At 49.9% G+C, this 21,533-nt stretch overlaps 1 protein-coding gene and 1 long non-coding RNA gene across 6 annotated transcripts in view; both read left to right on the forward strand.

The window, feature by feature from the left end:
• ZBTB46 (zinc finger and BTB domain containing 46) overlaps positions 1–21,533 on the forward strand; it is a 90,299-nt gene that overhangs the window by 56,559 nt on the left and 12,207 nt on the right. The gene's annotated exons all lie outside the window — the stretch shown is intronic.
• On the forward strand, positions 5,113–20,466 carry LOC103242515 (uncharacterized). Its single transcript, XR_012088880.1, has 2 exons — positions 5,113–6,158; positions 6,248–20,466. It is a non-coding gene; the product is annotated as an uncharacterized lncRNA (long non-coding RNA).

A 21,533-nucleotide genomic window follows, 5' to 3' on the forward strand; every position in this document is an offset into this window, starting at 1 on the left:
AAAAGTGTACTTGTTAGCAGAAATGGTTGGATTTGACCAAACCCCGGGGTACTGGGACCTTTCCAGGAAGCGGTGACAGGGCATGTAGGCATCCTGCAGCCGGCCAGATGGAGTGCTGGACACATTTCGTGGGCATCAGGAGGGACAGGCTGGGTGCGGCCAGCAGCGCGTGCCCGTGGGTGTGGTCGGAGGGGGATCCTGGGCCTCCCTCACCGCCCTCCCCTCTGACCACCTTTTCACATGGGGGGCTTGGGTGCTGTTTCCTCTAGATGCTCTCAGACCGTCGTATACACTCAGGGCAGGGACCCCAACACACCCAGTTCCTGTGCGGCACTGCAGGTACGGCTGGTGCGTCTTGGTCATTCAGAATGACTGTGGGAGCCTGGGCAACGTGGCGAAACCCCGTCCTTACAAGAAATTAGCCAAGCATGATGGCGCCTGTGCTATGGTTTCAGCTACTCAGGGGGCTGAGATGGAAGGATCGCTTGAGTCCAGGAGGTCGAGGCTGCAGTGAGCCGTGATTGCATCACTGCCCTCCAGCCTGGGCCACAGAGTGAGACCCTGTCTTTAAAAAAAAAAAAAAAAAAAAGCTGTTGGACTGGGGGAAGTGATTTGTTTGTGCTTTTTCTACTGTTTCTGCGTCTTGACAGCCTTCCCTGGGTGTGGCTTTGTCCATGAAACCTTTGTTGGTTTGTGTGTGCAGCAGATGGGGCCGGAGGGCACGGCTTCCCCCAAGATGTCCATTTCACCTGCGGCAGCTGAGCGGTGGCCCCCGGTGCCAGTGTCTGACCTTGGGGAACACACACCCCAGCTCGGCCTCTGCGGCCCTGGCAGTTTCTCCCCTTCCTCCTCGGGGCCTTTCTGTTCTGGGCCCCTCCTTTCAGGAAGGGAGCCCCTGAGCACGTGGGGGGGAATGGCCGCGGAGCCCGAGGCTGGGACCGTGAATGGTTCTGGCTTCTTCCCAGGGCCTCTTCCTGCAGTGAGGGTGCTGTGTCCTCTGCATCCTGAGTGTGTCCTAAATCCTGAAGGTGGGGTGAGGGCACACCCGGCACTCCTGGGTGTGTTTGTGTGTGGGTGCATGCAGTTTTTTTTTTTTTTTAGAGACAGGGTCTCACTCTCTCGCTGAGACTGGAGTGCAGTGGCACGATCTCGACTTGCTGCAGCCTCTGCCTCCCGGGCTCCAGCAGTTCTCCTACCTCAGCCTCCCTACCTACCTAGCTGGGACTACAGGTGGGTGCCCCCACACCCCACTAATTTTTATATTTTTAGTAGAGACGGGGTTTCACCGTGTTGGCCAGGCTGGTCTCGAACCCCTGAGCTCAGGCGATCTGCCCACCTCAGCTTCCCAAAGTGATGGGATTACAGGCGTGAGCCACCACACCTGGTCCCATCTCACTCGATTTTTAGTGCAGCTGTGACTAATTCCAGGTGAAGTTGGCTGGTGGGTCTTTTGTTATTTCTCTTAAGTTCTAGCCTCCTTTTTAATATTCCAAATTTTCCATCTCTCTTGTAAGAATTTGCCCTTTTGGGCCAGGTGTGATGGTTCACACCTATAATCCCAGCACTTTGGGAGGCTGAGGCAGGTGGATCACGTGAGGTCAGGAGTTTGAGACCAGCCTGGCCAACATAGCGAAACCCTGTCTTTACTAAAAATACAAAAAATTACCCAGGTGTGGTGACAGGCACCTGTAATCCCAGCTACGTGGGAGGCTGAGGCAGGAGAATCGCTTGAACCCAGAAGGAGGAGGTTGCAGTGAGCCGAGATCACGCCATTGAGCTCCAACCTGGGCAACAGGACCAAAACTCAGTCGGGGCGGGGCCGGGGGGAGAATTTTCCCTTTTGTTTTCTGTAAATACGGTTTAGAAGTTGTCAGCATCCTTCGCTTGTCGGGCTGTGAACTGGATGACCCAGACACCTGCCCAGCAGACGGAGAGGCCCTAGAACTCGGCAGGGGACAGGTTACTTTAAAATGTAATTTTCTGGCATCCTGCATGGCTCCTCCCTGTTTCCATCATGCACTGAGGTAAATAATAGAAATACTTGGAAAAAACTTGGATTTTCCAAAGTTCTGTGGTCCTCCCTCACTGTCATAGGCATTCGGTCCCCGACAGGTGGTCCCGCAGAATCCTCGCGGAAGTAAACCATGGACACTGGCGCCTGCGTCCAGGGAAGCCTCAGCCGAGGCACCTCAGTGTGATTTGAACGTGGGGTCCAGGGGCCTGGCCTCTGTGGGGGCTGCCATGGGGGTGCCGTGGAGGAGAAACTCCTCAGAGTTCATGGCGCAGCCCCACTTGCTGGTACCTGGGTGGACACCGATCGGGGGAGAGAACTGAACTTCGGGGTCTGACACCGTCTGTTGATCTGAAGTGTTTAACTCATGGACTTCTAATTCTCTCAACACCGTGCGGGAGCAGCAGGCCCGGTGGGACCCCATCGCACCCCTCTCTCCCTCCCCGCCTTCTGGAGGGGCATGGACGCAGAGCCGTGTCCTCCCATTGCTGAATGTGGGGGTAACTGTGGGGTTGGCGAGAGGGGGCAGCTCACTGTGGCTTGTGGCGTGGCCCCCCATCCTGTAGCTCTGGAAATTCGACCCTGAGCCCCGGGGGCCGCCTGCTCCTCTCCTCCACTCCATCAGAAGAGAAAAGACAAGAGCGGCCTCGGCTGGGCGAGGGCCCCTGGTACCCTGCCCTCAGAGCGGAGGGAATGCAGCTTCAAGTCAGGAGAGCTCTGAAGAGGACCTGGGAGGGCAAGTGGTCCCTGCTGTGGTCCTAGGGGCCCCTGCTGTGGTTCTAGGGGTGTGGCTGCTCTGCCAGGCGTGGCTGGTCCTGACTTGCGACCTCCTCGTGACGTGGCCCCTGCTGTGGTTCTAGGGACGTGGCTGCTGTGCCGGGCATGGCCAGTCCTGACTTGTGACCTCCTCTGTGTGCTGGTTGCAGACGATGAGCATTTCCAGGGCTGGGCCTCTTGTTAGCGTGGTCTCTAGGGTGTCCCGTCGAACGCATCTCCCAGTGGCCTGGCGTGCTGTGCAGGAAACAGAGGGGGACACAGCAGTCCTCACTGTGTATCCACTGCAGCTTTGTGGCATGGGGTGCTGGGGTGGGGATCCCACCACCTGCCCGACTCTCCTCATCATGAATGCACCGTGGTTGAACAAATACAGCCCGGCCATGGCAATTTTGCACAAGAATGGGATGGTGGTCACAGATTTCTGAATTTAGAGAACCATTAAACATGCAGGCAGCAGGCACAGAGCAGCCGACACTCAGAGGGCCTTTGGGGATGGTTCTGGAACATTCTAGAAAAACTGAACTAGTTTCCTTGGATTTGTAGGACCAGTAACCTTGGCTTGGGTGTTAAATCAAACAGATGGCAGTTTCATTAGTAGACCACCAATCTCTGACATCCGTTTCAGAGGACTTGCTGTACTTCTCATTTGATTCCGTTGAACTTTGCTCTGCTTACTTTTATTCCTTTTTCAGCATTTCAGCAGTAGGCTGGCCTCCTCCCTGTTAATAGTCATTGTTCACCCAGTAGAAACCATGAAAAGTGTCATTTAGGCTCAGAACATGGCTGCCCACAAGTTGTGCTGGGCTGGCGCTGACCTGGGGCCTTGAGGTGTGCGCTGCCTTCATGTCTGCAAACAGCACAAAGATGCCGACTTCACACAGACAAGAAGAGGATGTGCCGCTGGCTGGCCGACGGCTGGGGACAGGAGGCTGTGAGCCCCACATCAGCCGTGCCTGGAAGTATGGGACGTGGCCTCTGGAGTGTTGCTGGTGTGACCCCCCTCACTCTTTTAAAGAGTCAAGGATTCTAGGGACAGCCATGGTGATGCGGTCCCGCCTCCCGTGAAGCTCATCCCAGCTCCCTGCAGTCCTTTCCTGGGGGCACTGCTTCCGGCCGGCTCGTTACTGGAGAAGGTGGCTGAGCCCAGGCATCAGGAGGCGTTTTGCAGAGAACAGTCTCAGCTTGTCTTTGTTTTGGTTGTGGTTTAAAGACTGTTTCCCTCTGGTATTTAGAGGATGAATCGAGAACTTTACCTTGGTTCTGAATCGAGACTGGAATCGTGAACAGTTAATGACCAAAGGGATTTGGTGGACGTGCATTTTCAGGCAGCCCAGGCCGGCGTGCCTCGGTGTTCTCATCAGGAGAGCATTTCTGCAGTCCAGACGTGTTCACACTCCGACTCCCTCCACCAAAACCCTCTGTTGGAATCACTCCCAGGAGAGAGACCCACCCTGGAGAAGTCACGGGTGGATACCCCAGACATTTGGGGTCGGCCAGCTGATCAAAGCACTTGAACACCTGCCTCCAGCGAGACCCCCAGGTCATCACCGGGCTCACACCGCATACCGGGAAGATCATCGGTGCTTCTGGAACTCTCTAGAACCCAGCGGCTGGTACGCGTTCCCGTGGGTGAGACTCCTCCTTTCCTGTGTTCCCAGGGCCTGGGTCCCTTTGAGGGTCACTGATGGCAGAGCAGAAGCCCCTCCAGCCTCCACCCTCCACCCTCAGAGCCACAGGATGGGCTCTGGGGAACCGCCAGACCCAGCCCAGGGAGCCGGCGCCGCCTCCCCCAGCTCAGGTAAGACACCAAGGTGGCCAACTTTGTCTGGGGCAGCTGGGCCAAACACTGGGAGCGTGGTGACCCTGACACCCATGTGCTCGTGGCCACCACCCAGATGAGCCTGGGCACCTCCAAGGAGGCTCTTTGGTGGCACCTGCTCTCCATGTGCCCTCCTCTCCCACCCTCAACTCACCCAGGTACAGAGAAAACCCATTTTAGGTCAGCCGAGTTGTTCTCTTTTGCAGTAGTGATTGTTCCACTCCCAGAGCAACAGGTTGTATGAAGTTGAATTGGTTTTTATATTTTGAGCAATTTTTTTCCCCTGACGTAAAGACATTCAATTCTTGTCGCAGTGGGTTGGAAACATCAGTTCCTAGAGCTCAGTGGTGGTGGCCGGTCCCTTCCAGGCCTGGTCACTGCCCATTTCTGGCCAAGCCCCGACTCAGAGGCCACTGCCCCAGCCGGAGCCGCGCAGAGCCCTAGTGGAAGGTGTTCTCCTTCCTGTGCCTGAAGTCGCAGGGTCTCTTCTGTAAAGAAAGGGCCATGGGATGTGTTTGCCTCCTTGGAGAAAAAAAATTCTTTTTTTTTTTTTTTTTTTGAGACAGAGTCTCGCTCTGTCCCCCAGGTTGGAGTGCAGTGGCACGATCTCAGCTCACTACAAGCTCCGCCTCCCGGGTTCACGCCATTCTCCTGCCTCAGCCTCCCGAGTAGCGGGGACTACAGGCGCCCGCCACCTCGCCCGGCTAGTTTTTTGTGTTTTTTTTAGTAGAGACGGGGTTTCACCGTGTTAGCCAGGATGGTCTCGATCTCCTGACCTCGTGATCCGCCCGTCTCGGCCTCCCAAAGTGCTGGGATTACAGGCGTGAGCCACCGCGCCCGGCCTTTTTTTTTTTTTTTTTTTTGAGATGGAGTCTGGCTTTGTCACCCAGGCTGGAGTGCAGTGGCGCAATCTTGGCTCACTACAAGCTCCACCTCTGGGATTCAAGCGATTCTTCTGCCTCAGCCTCCCAAGTAGCTAGGACTACAGGTGCCCCGCCGCCACGCCCAGCTAATTTTTTGTATTTTTAGTAGAGACAGGGTTTCACCATGTTAGCCAGGATGGTGGTGATCTCCTGACCCCATGATCCGCCCGCCTCGGCCTCCCAAAGTGCTGGGATTACAGGCGTGAGCCTCTGCGCCTGCCCTAATTTTTGTATTTTTAGTAGAGATGAGGTTTCACCATGTTGGCTAGTCTGGTCCCGAACTCCTGACTGCAAGTGATCCACCTGCCTCGGCCTCCCAAATTGCTGGAATGACAGGCATGAGCTGCCTCAGCCTCTCACAGTGCTAGGATCACAGGCGTGAGCCTCCTCGGCCTCCCAAAGTGCTGGGATGAGCCTTAGTGCCCGGCCTCAACCACACATTTTGGATTTTGAAATTAATTGCTATTGCTACACGAGTCATTTCTCACAGGATAGTTTTGGTGGCGGGCGTTAATGTTTTGTTAATGCATATTTTTTTTTAGTGTCTCTTCATTGAGAATTAATTACAGTCTTCCTTTCCAGATGGCTGTTGACAGGCTGTCTTTGTAGCGACTGGACAGTGTTCCAGGTGAGTGAGGGTGGCAGAGCATCCACCTAGAAGTCTTGCCGCTTTTATCCCATCTTGACGGTCTGTAACTTGTCTGTCTCTGGTTCTAGATGGACACTTCTCATGGCGTGGAGAGCTGGGCGGAGCATCCTCTTCCAGTGTTGGCTCCGCTGGCACCAGGGTGGGTTTCTGCAGGGCCTGTGGCCTGTCCAGGATGCCTGGATGGACTTGCCCAGCCCTGGGAGCAGCCAGTGTCAGGACGGCGTGGCCTCGCCTGGAGCTCCTTGGGTGCTGACAGCTTTACCCTGAGGCCAGCTAAGGAGCCCCGTGAAGCAAGGGACAAGCGAAGGCACCTGCTAGAAGTGGCATGGGATAGAACCTGCTGGAAGTGGTGTGGGACAGAACTGCGGGTGCCTCTGGTCTGTGTGCTGGAGCCAGCGTTTGCCTCGATGCTGCAGCCAGGGCTTTGGTGACCCGGTCCCGGTGGCCGACTCGGTGCAGCTGCCCGTGCGCGAGAACTCGCAAGCGTGTTGGAGCAGGGGGGAGCTGGGTGACTGCACAGCCGTGTCGGGGAGGGGACGTCTGCGGAGAGCTGTGGCCGGGAGCCAGTGTGTGCCTTTCTGTGGTCATTTCTCGAGTCCTCTGCTGGCCGCTGCCAGGTGAAGGCGTCTCCGTGCCCAGCTGGTGGGCAGGTGGGGCAGGTGGACCTTCAGCTTCTGCCTGATGGGGTTCAGATGACTGAGATCCCACGGGATTGCCAACATGTGGGGACGGGGGCTTTCGGGGACAGGAAAACATGCCCCCATCCATGGGAAGTGGAGCCACACAGCTCTAACCCAAGCGACTTTCTAGGAAGATCTAAGGACACAGCCTGCCATGGCGTCCTTGGTGGTGTGTGCCTGGCATGTGCGCGGCGCTCTACATGTTGGTGTGGAATCACAGGAATGTGCTGCTTTTCAGAAAGAGCGCCCCGCGGTGCCCTCGCCCGTCCTCGTCAGACGAATTAGGTTCAATGTCAGCTTTCTATTCAGAGCGGGTGGTTGTGGACTTGTTGAGCTCCAGGGACCCAGAGCAGCAGGTGGGCTCAGGAGGGAAACAGGCATCCCGCATTCCAGATTCTGGAATAACCAGAAGTGCCATCTGGCAGGGAAAGTGGCGTGTCGGGGGAGCCCACTCCCAGGCCAGAGACGTGTCCTGCAATCTGCCCAACAGCCCATCCCCTTTCCGGAAGGTCCCCATCTTCACTCAGCCAGTCTTGTCTGCTGGAGCCTCCCCTAGTTGCTCAAATCTTTATTCCTGAGATGAGTTTCTGAAGATGGAGAAAAGTGGGATTTCTAGCGAGGTTTGGGGCATTTTACCAAAGGTGACTGCGCTCTGCTGGCGTCTGCGAGAGTCGGGAGAGCAGTCCACACAGGCCGCGCCTTCCGAGCTGCCAGACACCTCTTTATGCAAATGCCTGTTGGAACTGTAATGTCAGTCGTAGAGAAAATGAAGCTTTTCTTTTTTTATTGGTCAAAATGGGATCTCTTGGCCGGGCGTGGTGGCTCAGGCCTAAAATCCCAGCACTTTGGGAGGCCGAGGCAGGCGGATCACCTGAGGTCAGGAGTTCAAGGCCAGCGTGGCCAACATGGTGAAACCCTGTCTCGACTAAAAATAGAAAAATTACCTGGGGCTTGGTGGCGGGCGCCTGTAATCCCAGCTATTCAAGAGGCTGAGGCAGGAGAATCGCTTGAACCCGGGAGGCAGAGGTTACAGTGAGCGGAGATCACACCATTGCACTCCAGTCAGGGCAACAGGAGTGAAACTCCCTCTCAAAAAAAAAAAAAAGAAGATCTCTCAGCTGTTGGACCTGAGATGGTATGTCTCAGCCTGGGCACCGTGACAGAAGAAACGTGGCATCTGACTGTGAGATTAGTCCACGCCTAGGCTCTGTGTTCATGGGTGGGGCACACCCTGGTGCTGTTGAAGCAGAGACATCAGAGGCTGCACAACGACTTTGCCCTTTGCTCTCCAGGGTGAGCAGCAGGTGGGCCCAGCAGGGAGAGAGTTGTCTTGGGGGATTGATAAGGAGGCCTGGTTATAGAGATTCTCTCTGCACCATTTTGCTGAAAGAGTTTGGTTAACTTTTTGAAAACAATTTAAAAAGCATAGACATGTGCCATAGAACCTAAAAAAAATATGTTCGTGGCAGGTAGTAAAATGATAAAGGCTATAAGAACATTTTTAGGATAGATAGCAGTATGACTTTATCCTTACTTCTGACATTCTTTCCCCTGAAACTACACAGACATTCATTCAGCATATAAAGTTTTCAGGCCGGGTGCAGTGGCTCACGCCTGTAATCCCAATACTTTGGGAGGTTGTGGCAGGAGTACTGTTTAAGCCTGAGAGTTCGAGACCAGCCTGGGCAACACAGGGAGACCCTGTCTCTACAAAAAAATTTAAAATTAGCTGAGTGCGGTGCTGTACACGTGTGATCCCAGGTACTCGGAAAGCCAAGGAGGGAGGATCGCTTAGGCACAGGAGGTTGAGGCTGCAGTGAGCCGTGATTTCACCACTGCACTCCAGCTGGGCCACAGAGCAAGACCTTGCCCAAAAAACAAAAACAAAAGCAACACACACAAAGGTATTTTCAGCACATTCCCTTAAATATTTCTTCTCCTGTTTTGAAATATTATTGCTTAGAGATTAACTTCAAAGAGATATTTAAAAAATGTATCAGTAAGTAACATTAGTCTTCCTTAAAAAGAGAATTTCAATAATAAAAGCCTGGTTCTTTCTTTAGGTCCCTTCATTGCCACAAAGCTCGCTTCCTGTCTACAAAATTCATTCTGGGTTTCTTGGCATATTCACCGTTTTCACAAAATGTGAATGGCCTCACAGACCTGGGTGCCCATCAGTATAGCAGTCCTGTGTGTCTATGTGTGTCTGTAGAAATTAAGACCTCAAGCTGGGCACAGTGGCTCATGCTGGTAATCCCAGCACTTTGAGAAGCTGAGGTTGGAGGATCGCTTGAGCCCAGGAGTTCAAGACCAGCCTGGGCAACCTGGTGAAACCTCATCTCTACAGTTACTCTGGAGGCTGAGGTGGAAGGATCGCTTGAACCCAGGAGGTCGAGGCTGCAGTGACCCGTGATTGCACCACTTCACTCCAGCTGGGCCAGAGTGAGACCCTGTCTCAAAAAAGAAAAGAACTCCACACACGTAACCCATCCGGGAAGGGGGCCAGTGCAGGGACAAGGCTGTGATCCTTGAGAGAAGAGAATACAGACGAGCTGCCCTTCATCCCAGCAGTGTTGCTGGCATATTTCCCAAACCCTGAAACAGGAAGTGGAGCCTGAGTGGACGGCAGTGCACGGATACAGAGATTGTCCTTCAGGGTAGCCAGAGGAGCCGGGACTTGAGGGGTAAAATCCCAAAAGGCAAGAAACAAAGAGGAGGACCCCAACCTTGCATACAACTGCCCCCCCACCTCAACCCTCTAAGCCACACACACACACATGCACACAGAGCAACACTGCAAGAACCAAGCAGAACAGCGCTGGGTGGGAGGCTATGCCACACGGCAGCACAGCAGCGATGTCCGTGGTCATGCACGTGAAGACACAGGCTGGAGGCCAAATGCTGGCAAGGTGAAGGAGATCCAGGAAACACCCTGGGCTTTCAGGTGAGACCCCAGAGGGACCACATCTCCTGAAGAGGGACCACATCTCCCGAAGAGGGACCGCATCTCCCCGAAGAGGGACCGCATCCCCCCGAAGAGGGACCGCATCCCCCCGAAGAGGGACCGCATCCTTCTGAAGAGGGACCACATCCCCCCGAAAAGGGACCACATCCCCCTGAAAAGGGACCACATCTCCCCGAAGAGGGACCACATCCTTCTGAAGAGGGACCACATCCCCCTGAAGAGGGACCACATCCCCCCGAAGAGGGAACACATCCTCCCGAAGAGTGACCACATCTCCCCCGAAGAGGGACCACATCCTTCTGAAGAGGGACCGCATCCCCCCAAAGAGGGACTACATCATCCTGAAGAGGGACCGCATCATCCTGAAGAGGGACCACATCCCCCCCAAGAGGGACCACATCCTTCTGAAGAGGGACCACATCCCCCCGAAGAGGGACCACATCCCCCAAAGAGGGACCACATCATCCTGAAGAGGGACCGCATCCCCCCCAAGAGGGACCACATCCTTCTGAAGCGGGACCACATCCCCCCAAAGAGGGACCACATCATCCTGAAGAGGGACCGCATCCCCCCCAGGAGGGACCACATCCTTCTGAAGCGGGACCACATCCCCCTGAAGAGGGACCACATCCTCCTGAAGACCCCCGAAGAGGAACCATATCCCCTCGAAGAGGGACCGCATCCCCCCGAAGAGGGACCACATCCTCCTGAGGAGGGACCGCATCCTCCTGAAGAGGGACCACATCCCCCTGAAGCTTACTTCCTGCCCTTCACTCATTCCCCAGGAGTAAAACCAAAAACAGAATCAGACCAGTCCTAAAAGTTAAAATGAAGCCTTCACGGGATCAAAGGAATTCTCCAGAATCTGCTTAGCAGAGACAAAAGCAAACCACCACCATTATAAAAGACAAACTTAAGTGTCTTTGGAAAAAGATGCCGATGTCTAAAGTGTGGCCTCCTCCTTTGATTTGCCATATCTAGCATCTACTAGGAAATTACAGGGCAGGTTAAATACAAGGGCCAAATGACTAAAACCAGCCAGAAAAAATAGATATTGCAGTTATCAGGCAAGGACTTGAAGACATCTGTAACATATGCAAGAAAATTGAGGAAATGATGGATAAGATAGATTAAAAGATGGGAGACTTTCAAGAGAATTTGAATGTATAAAAAAGAAGTGGGCTGAGAACAGTGGCTCATACCTATAATCCCAGCAGTTCAGTAGGCTGAGATGAGCAGATCACCTGAGGTCAGGTGTTCGAGACCAACCTGGCTAACATGGTGAAACCCCATTTCTACTAAAAATACAAAAATTAGTTGGGTGTGATGGCACGCACCTGTGATCCCAGTTACTCGGGAGGCAGAAGAATCGCTTGAACCCGGGAGGCAGAGGCTGCAGTGAGCTGAGATCGCACCACTGCACTCCAGCCTGGGTGACAGAGCAAAGACTCTGTCTTAAAAAAAAAAAAAAAAAAAAAAAAGTGGAAATTTTGGAACTGAAAATACAATATATGAAATGAAGAATTATTTGGAGAGTCTAAAAGCAGTCTGGACACAACAAAAGGTAGGATGAGCAAACTGGAAAACTGGCTCATGGAAAATATCCATGCCAGGGCTTAGAGAAAAATCGAAAAGAATGAGGAAAAAGGCAAAGAGACATGTGGAACATAGTGAAAATGCCTAATGTTTGTGTAACTGGAGTTCCAGAAGAGGAAGGGAGAGAAAATGGAGCAGAAGCAATAGCTGAAGCGATAGTAGCTGAGAGTTTCCCAAAACTGATGAAAGATACCAACCCACAGATTCAGGAAGCTCAGTGAACCCTAAGCAGAACGAATACCACACAAAACAATAAAACAACAAAAACAAAACAATCTAGTACATTATAGTCAAACTGTTGAAAACGAAAAACACAAACATCTTGGCTGGGCGCAGTGGCTCATGCCTGTAATCCTAGCACTTTGGGAGGCTGAGGCGGGCAGATCACCTGAGGTCAGGAGTTCGAGACCAGCCTGGCCAACATGGTGAAACCCGGTCTCTACAAAAGTACAAAAATTAGCCAGGCATGATGGTGGGTTCCTGTAATCCCAGCTACTCAGGAGGCCGAGGCAGAAGAATCACTTGAACCTGGGAGGTGGAGGTTGCAGTGAGCCGAGACTGCGCCATTGCACTCCAGCTTGGGTGAGAGAGCAAGACTCCATCTCAAAAGAAAAACAAAAAAAAACCTTAAAAGCAGCCAGAGAAAAAATGCTTAATATTCAGAAGAACAACACTGATGGCTGACTTTCCCAGAAACCACAGAAGCTAGAAGATAATGAATGACGTCTTTGAAGTGCTGGAAGGAAAAAAGTGGCGAACCTGGAACTCTATACCCAAAAAAATATTCATCACAATTTTTTTTTTTCTTTTTTTTTTTGGAGACAGAGTCTCGCTGTGTCACCCAGGCTGGAGTGCAATGGTGCGAACTCTGCTCACTGCAACCTCTGCCTCCTGGGTTCAAGCAATTCTCCTACCTCAACCTCCCCAGTAACTGGGATTACAGGCGCCCGCCACCACACCCAGGTAATTTTTTGTATTTTTGGTAGAGACAGGGTTTCACCATGTTGACCAGGCTGGTCTTGATCTCCGGACCTTGTGATCTGCTGGCCTCGCCTCCCAAAGTGCTGGGATTACAGGCATGAGCTGCTGTGCACAGGCTTCGTCACAAATTAGGGGTATATAAAGCTTATTGTCATGCAAACAAAACCAGGAAAATTCATTGCCAAATGACAAGAGGTACTAAAAGCCCTTCAGGTGAAAGAAAAAGTATCCCGGATGGGAGCGCAGAACTGAAGAAAGGAGTAAAAAAACACCAGAATGTGTCTGAGCACAGGAGCCGTGCCTGTGATCCCAGCACTGTGGGAGAATGAGGAGGGAAGATTGTTTGAGGCCAGGAGTGTGACACCGACATAGCAAGATCTCATCTCTACAAAAAAAAATTAGTTTTTATTTTATTGATTGACTGAGACAAGGTCTCACTCTGTCACCCAGGCTGGAGTGTAGTGGTTTGATCTCAGCTCACTGCAACCTCTGCCTCCTGGGTTCAAGTGATTCTCGTGCCTCAGCCTCCTGGGATTCTCGTGCCTCAGCCTCCAAAGAAGCTGGGATTACAGGCACCCACCACATCCGGCTAATGTATTTTATTTTTAGTAGAGACAAGGTTTTGCCATGTTGCCCAAGCTGATCTGGAACCCCTGGCCTCAAGTGATCTGCCCACCTCGGCCTCACAAAATGCTGGGATTACAGGCATGAGCCACCATGCTTGGCCTATAAATGTTTTTTAAAATTAGCTGGGTGCAATGGCTCATGCCTGTAGTTCCAGCCACTTGGGGTGGGAGGATCGCTTGAGCCCAGGAGGTCAAGGCTGCTGTGAGCCGTGGTTGCACTGCTGCACTCCAGCCTGGATGACAGAGCAAGGCTGTCTCTTATATATAATTTTTAAAAAAAAGAAAGCGCCAGAAAGGGCAACTGTGTGAGTAATAGAAAAGAATCTTGATTGTTTAAAGCAACAATTATAATTTTGGGGATTTTTAAACCTAAATAGAAGCAAAACATATGACACTATTAGCATTGGGGTAGATGAGAGTTAACTTTCGTGTGGTTCTGGTTCTTTATAGTCACATGAATGATGACTAAAAATAGTAAAATAAAGTAGTGTGATTCAAAGGCTCAATGAGGAGAAGAAATGGAATAATACTTGATCCAGTTTGGATCTGTGTCCCCACCCAAATCTCATGTTGGACCGTGATCCACAATGTGTCCCCACCCAAATCTCATGTTGGACCGTGATCCACAATGTGTCCCCACCCAAATCTCATGTTGAACTGTGATCCACAATGTTGGGCGTGGTGCCTGGTGGGACCCTTCGTGAATGATTTAGCTCCTTCCCCTTGGTGCGGTCCTCATGATAGAGACAAGATCTGATCAATCAAAAGCATGTGGCACCTCCCCCATGACCCTCTCTCTTGCTCGTGCTGCCGCCGTGTGAGACACTTGCTCCCTCTTTGACTTCTGCCGTGATTGGAAGCTTCCTACGGTCTCCCTAGAAGCTGATGCCACCATGCTTCCTGTATAGCCTGCAGAATCATGAGCCAGTTAAACCTCTTTTCTCATAAATTATCCAGTTTCAGGTATTTATTTATAACAGTGCAAGAATGGCCTGATACAATACTTGATTAATTTGAAAGAAGGCAAGAAAGGAGGAATAAGAACAAAAAGCATAAAGGACAAATAAAAAACAAGACGATAGCCTTACACCAGCCACATCAATAATTACATTATTAAAAATGAACAAAACACACGCCCTGTTTTTAAAAACTATTTTTTGGCTGGGTACAGTGGCTCACACCTGTAATCCCAGCACTTTGGGAGGCTGAGGTGGGAGGATCACTTGGGGCCAAGAGTTTGAGTCCTACCTGGGCAACATAGCAAGACCCCATCTCTAAAAAAATTAAATAATTAGTTGGGTTTGGTGGTGCACACCAGTGATCCAAGCTACTTGGGAGGCTGAGGCAGGAGACTAACTGAGCCCAAGAGTTTGAGGTTACAGTGAGCTATGATTGTGCCACTGTACTCTAGCCTGGGTGATGGAGCAAGACCCTATCTCTACAAAAGAAAGAAAAGAAAAAGACGAATCAGCGTACACCGAAAAGGAAGTCAGTATAGCAGTCTTAATATCAAAGTAAACTTTGGGAAGTATTACTCAGAGGGACTGGCATAATGATAACTAGTCAATTCAGTAGTAAAATATAACAATCCTAAATGTGTATTGCTTCTAACGGCTCAGATTTTTTTTTTTTTTTTTTTTAGAGAGGAGTCTCCGTTGCCCAGGCTGGAGTGCAATGGCGTGCTCTTGGCTCACTGCAACCTCTGCCACCCTGGTTCAAGCAATTCTCCTGCCTCAGCCTCCCAAGTACCTGAAGTACCTGGGAATACAGGCATGTGCCACCACCCTGGCTAATTTTTTTGTATTTTTAGTAGAAACAGGATTTCACCGTGTTGGCCAAGATGGTCTCAATCTCCTGACCTTGTGATCCACCCACCTTGGCCTCCCAAAGTGCTGGGATTACAGGTGGGAGCGATCGCTCCTGGCAACGGCTCAGTTTTAAAATACATGAAGTAAAAGTTGGCAGAACTAAAAAAAGAGATAAGTTCACAATTACAATTGGGGGTTTTAAAACACTTCCCTCTTGGTAATTGATAGAACAGCAAACAAAATCTCAATAAGGATAGAGAAGATTTGAACACAGTTTTCAAATGTTAAATTCACCTTGAATTCCTGGAAATAAACACATCTGGTCACAAGCTGCTATTCTTTTTCTGTATTATTGGATTCAGTTTGCTAATGTTTTGTTTGAATCTTGCATCTGTGTTCATAGAGATACTGGCCTGCAACAGCACAATTAATCCAATTTGAACATTACACCAAACAAGTGCAGGATATTCCGAAAGGACAGGAAACATTTACCAAAATAGACCAACCAGGGCCATAATTCAGTTCAACAAATATCAAAGGATTGAAATCAGAGAGTGTACTCTCTGACCTTAGCAAACTGGAATTAGAAATCAGTAACAAGACACTAGAATGTCCCCCAAATGCTTGCAAATCAAATAGTATCACAAGTCAACCAATAATTCACTAAGGAAATGATAAACTTTTTTTTTTTTTGGAGACAGAGTCTCACTCTGTCACCCAGGCTGGAGTGCAGTGGCACGGTCTCTGCTCACTGCAACCTCCGCCTTCTGGGTTCAAGTGATTCTCCTGCCTCAGCCTCCCGAGTAGCTGAGATTACAGGCATTTGCCACCACACCCAGCTAATTTTTGTATTTTTAGTAGAGACAGGGTTTCACCATATTGGCCAGGCTGGTCTTGAAATCCTGACCTCATGATCCGCCTGCCTCGGCCTCTGAAAGTGCTGGGATTACAGGTGTGAGCCACAGTGCCTGGCCAAAATATTTTTAATTGAATGATAATGAAAAAAAATGCTGTATCAAAACTTTTAGGCTACATCTAAAGCAGTATTTAAGGAAAACGTAGAGCTCTAGTTCCATATTAGGAGAGAAGAAAGGTTCTAAATTTGTCAAGAAGAAAAAGAATAGCAAATTAAGCCCAAAGGAAGTAAGAGAAGGGAAATAAAGAATAGATACCAGGCTGAGTGTGGTGGCTTATGTCTGTAATCCCAGCACTTTGGGAGGCCGAGGTGGGTGAATCACTTGAGGTCAGGAGTTCGAGACCAGCCTGGCCAACATGGTGAAACCCTGTCTGTACTAAAAATACAAAAATTAATCGGGTGTGGTGGTGGGTGCTTGTAATCCCAGCTACTCAGGAGGCTGAGGCAGGAGAATTGCTTGAACCTGGGAGGCGGAGGTTGTAGTGAGCTGAGATCGTGCCATTGCACTCCAGCCTGGGCGACAAGAGGGAAGACTCCGTCTGAAAATTAAAAGAAGAGCTATCATTGAAGTAGAAAGCAGACATACAAAAATGAACGATGCATCTGGCATGGTGGTGCACACCTGTAATCCTAGCACTTTGGGAGGTTAAGGTGAGAGGATTACTTGAGGCCAAGGAGTTTAAGGTTACAGTGAGCTATGATTGCACCACTGCATTCCAGCCTGGGCAAACCCCAAAACCGAAAATGAACAATGCCCAAAGCCAGTGTGTTGAAAAGATTAATAAAACTGTTATAACTCCTGTGAAAAGTGATCAACAGATACTGGATAGATAAGATGATTATACACAACTGTATGCAAATATATTTGACAAATTGGAGGAAATGGGAAAATTCCTGGAAAACAGAATTTATCAAAACTGAAGCAAACAGGAAGAGTTCAATAATTGTATGATCTGCTGAGAAAATTGAATTAATAACTTTGAAACCTTCCCACAGAGAAAGCTTCAGGGTGAGTGCCTTCACTAGTGAATTATTTCCAGTTTTAACGGAAGAAAATGACGCCAACGTTACACATATCTTCCAAATACTAGAAGAAAGGAACAGTCTCCAGCCTATTTGAGCTGGCATAGTCTTGATCCTAGAGCCTGACACGGCATTACAAGAAAGGAAATTATCACTCAGCAGAGATGGCACAACTATTAAAGTCAATACCAGCAAATCGAATCCAGTGATACAGAGGAAGAACTGTGCCGCATGGTCCGCAGGCTTATTCCGGGAACTCAAGGTTAAGTGAGTGGAATCACCGTGTGTAATTCACCACATTAGCCGAATAAAGGAGAGAACCTGCTGTATCACCTCAATAAATGCAGAAAACACTTTAGATAAAATTCAGTAGCCTTCATGATAAAAATCAGCAAATTGGAGTATAAAGAAATGTTCTGAATCTGACAAAAAGTATCTACAAAAAAAAAGTTAACCTCCTGATTAATCATGAAATCATGGTGACTTAGCCTCTGAGCATGGGAACGATACACAGATGCTCATCGTTACCACTTATATTCAGAGTTGGCTGGAGATCCCAGCCTGGGTTGTGTGTGCAGTGCTGCACTTGAGAGCTCTTGCCTTCCTAATGTGTGTGTCAGGAACCTCCCTTGCCCCCCTCCTCCCCAAGTCCCACCTCTTGTCCCAAGCTGTGCAATACAGTGATAAATGAAAGGGGCCGGCCGGGCGCGGTGGCTCAAGCCTGTAATCCCAGCACTTTGGGAGGCCGAGACGGTTGGATCACAAGGTCAGGAGATCGAGACCATCCTGGCTAGCATGGTGAAACCCCGTCTCTACTAAAAAAATACAAAAAACTAGCCGGGCGCCGTGGCGGGCGCCTGTAGTCCCAGCTACTCGGGAGGCTGAGGCAGGAGAATGGCGTGAACCCGGGAGGCGGAGCTTGCAGTGAGCTGAGATCCGGCCACAGCACTCCAACCTGGGCGACAGAGCGAGACTCCGTCTCAAAAAAAAAAAAAAAAAAAAAAAAAGAAAGGGGCCAGGCCCTGTGGCTCATGCCTGCAATCTCAGCACTTTAGGAGGCTGAGGTAGGTGAGTCTCTTGAGCCCAGGAGCTCAAGACCAGTCTGGGAAACATGGCAAGACCCTGTCTTTACTAAAGAAAAAAAGAAAAAAAATGGCCAGGCGCGGTGGCTCACGCCTGTAATCCCAACACTTTGGGAGGCCGAGGCGGGCGGATCACAAGGTCAGGAGATCGAGACTACGGTGAAACCCCGTCTCTACTAAAAATACAAAAAATTAGCCAGGCGTGGTGGCGGGTGCCTGTAGTCCCAGCTACTTGGGAGTCTGAGGCAGGAGAATGGCGTGAACCCGGGAGGCGGAGCTTGCAGTGAGCCGAGCTCACACCACTGCACTCCAGCCTGGGCAACAGAGCAAGACTCTGTCTCAAAAAAAAGAAAAGAAAAAAATGAATGGAAAGGAATAAGTAAAAGTGTCATTATTTGTAGATGACATGATTATGCATGTAGAACATTCAAAAGAATATAGAAACCATTAGATTTTTAACAGGAGAATTTACCAAATACATTGGATATAGAGCCAGTATACAAAGCGGGCTTTTGTATACAAAAGTAAATTGTATTTCTATAAATAACAGTTTCATTTTATAGGATATCAAATGCCTAGGAATAAATTAAACAAAAAATATGCAAAGACTGCTACACAGAAAACTATAAAATATTGCTGGGAGAAATTAAAGAAAATGCTAATAAATGCAGGGATATACTATGTTCATGGAAAAGAAGACTCACAATTGTTAAGATGTGAATCTCCCTAAGTTGATATGTTGGGTCAGCACGATTCCTGTTAAAATCCCAGCAGAGGGGTGTGTGTGTGTGTGCGTGTGTGCGTGTGTGTGTGAGAGTAAATGGACTAACTCCTAATATTTGGAGATGCAAAGGATCTAGGATAGTGATCTAAGGGCACCTGGGGATTTGTGTTAATCAGGTATGGTAGGACACACAGACACAGAAATAACTCATAAAGGGAAGAAGTTTGTTATACTCGCCAATTTCTAGAAATAGGATGCCCACCATCCCATACAGAGCTACATGGAGAAGCACCAGGGTCAGTCAGGAGGCAGAGGGAGAGAGGGAGATGCAGGCTGGAGTCTTGTTTGGTTTCTGTGGGGAGGAATGGGCAAGGCAGGGTAAGCTGGTTAGGATTGTGTGATTTGAATAATTTCAGCAGGCTCTGGGGCATAGGAGCTGTGTCTAGTTGTATGGCCCAGGGGTGATTAGGGGAGGAGGATACCGGCTGTAGTGTGAGAACCTATGGAGGAGGTGGAGGGAGTGTGAGCTCTGGATGGGTTGGCTTACATATGAAAGGTGCACTCAAAGGTGAATCCAATTGCTATCTCTGGGAACTGGGAGGAGAAGTTCCTCCAGGGTCATTGAGACCCCCTGATGTCAGGGTGTCCGAAACCAGGAAATAAAAGCCAGGGTTCGTACAGATGGCTAAGGTGATCTTGGGAAGGAAGGAGAAAGCTGGGGGACTGATATATGCAGGTATCAAGGCTTACGGTGCTGCAGTCATGGAGATGCTGTGGTGTTGATGCAGGGTAGACAAGCCGTCATGGCCAGTGAGGCACTACAAAGCCACCTCTGCAACTCAGAGACGGATGGCCTTTTCAATATATGGTGCTGAGTGACTGGACATTTACATGGAGGAAAAAAGTCAGTCGTCGCTGGGCGCGGTGGTTCACACCTGTAATCCTAGCACTTTGGGAGGCCGAGGCGGGTGGATCACCTGAGGTCAGGAGGTTGAGACCAGCCTGGCCAACATGGCAAAACCCAGTCTCTACTAAAAATACAAAAATCAGCCTGGTGTAGTGATGAGTGCCTGTAATCCCAGCTACTCAGGAGGCTGAGGCAGGAGAATCGCTTGAACCCAGGAGGCAGATGTTGCAGCAAGCTGAGATCACGCCACTGCACTCCAGCCTGGGTGACAGAGCGAGACTCCATTCCCCTTTCCCAAAAAAGTGAATCTTGACCCCTAATTCTGACCAAGCACAAAAATTAATTTGAGAGGAATCATAAATCTTTGGAAAATTGGTGATATCTGCTGAAGCCAAGCAGGTGAACACCCTGTGGTCCAGAAGCCCCCCTCAGGGCATGCCCAACAGAAATGAGAACTTAAGCCACCAAAATCAGAAGCCTCCCCCAGGGCATGCCCAACATAAATGAGAACTTAAGTCACCAAAAGACACATGTAAGAGACATCAGATCACCACTGTTCAACAGGTCCAAACTGGAACCTGCAGGATGGACATGTGGCTTAGTGGTGCCATGGAGTACTATGCACAACAAACAAGACCAAATCCTCCTCCAGGCAGCAGTGCAGGCCACGTCTAGTGAAGAAAGCCAAACACGAGCACAGGATCCCACATATACGAAGCCCTAGAGCAATAAAACGTGTGGTGATTGAGGGCAGAGCGTGGTCTCTGGGAGTTATAACTAGGGGAGGGCCAAAGGCTCATTTGAGGGTGCTGGGAACACGCAATGACTGTTTGAGTGGCGATGTGGGATGTACGTACATAAAGTTCATTGAGCTGTATACGTATTTGCACTTTACATAAGGCTTAAAACGTTTTTAAAAATAATCTGGACATACCACAGTTTTGTCACATTCTAACACAGAGTAAGTGACAACCTGATACATTTGTAAACCAAAAAACAGTACAGTTGATGTTTGGATCCTTTTCTGAAATGCACTTGAAGTGCAGTCTTTTGAAAGTTATATCCATACCAATTCAATATCCAGATATTGTGATGAAGACTCAGGAAGCAGCAAACTTGAACCCTCCAAAGATGCCTTGTCCCCTGTCTGCCTGCTTGAAGCCAACTGCCAGTCCGTTTGGTTCACGGCTGGTTTCTTGCAGTCTTTGACACTATTATGAAAAGGTTCTGGAATGTTTCCTGGTACAGTGGCTATTTAGGACAGGTCTGATTCTCCTGCAGTGGAAGCGTGCTGTGAGGGGACAGAGGAAGGGCCAAGGGCAGGTGGCCATGCAGCCGACTTGGCATGGTGCAGGGAGGCTAGAGACCTCCACTCTTCCTCGAGCTTAGGGGAGGGCTCCAGTCCGGCATGAATGACTGCAGTGTTTTTGCAGATGCAATTCTGTACCGTCGCAGCCGGATGTCACTGAATGTCCTATTTTAGGGGGTTCACGCCAGTTTTGATAGCACTGCTTCACAGTTATTCTTTTGGAAGTTGGCCTTTTCCTTGCAAGAACACCTGATTCCTGGCAAAGGGTTCCGTTTTTAGGACAGATTGCGAGATTGCCTGTTTCCATCTAATGATCTTTATGCTTTTTTTTTTTTTTTTTTTTTTTTTTGAGATGGAGTCTCACTCTGTTGCCCAGGCTGGAGTGCAGTGGCACGATCTCGGCTCACTGCAACCTCCGCCTCCCGGGTTCACTCCATTCTCCTGCCTCAGCCTCCCGAGTAGCTGGGACTACAGGCGCCCACCACCACGCCTGGCTAATTTTTTGTATTTTTAGTAGAGACGGGGTTTCTCCATATTAGCCAGGATGGTCTCGATTTCCTGACCTCGTGATCTGCCCACCTTGGTCTCCCAAAGTGCTGGGATCACAGGCGTGAGCCACCGCGCCTGGCCCTTTATGCTTTTTTATTTAATTACTGTTACCAAATGGACTTTAAGGCCTTCCTAGTGTTTATGAGAATGAAACTATGTGATGTTAATTTTTCCTAAGATATATAGAC

Source organism: Chlorocebus sabaeus, chromosome 2 (genome assembly GCF_047675955.1).
Source record: "Chlorocebus sabaeus isolate Y175 chromosome 2, mChlSab1.0.hap1, whole genome shotgun sequence".
Lineage (NCBI taxonomy): Eukaryota > Metazoa > Chordata > Mammalia > Primates > Cercopithecidae > Chlorocebus > Chlorocebus sabaeus.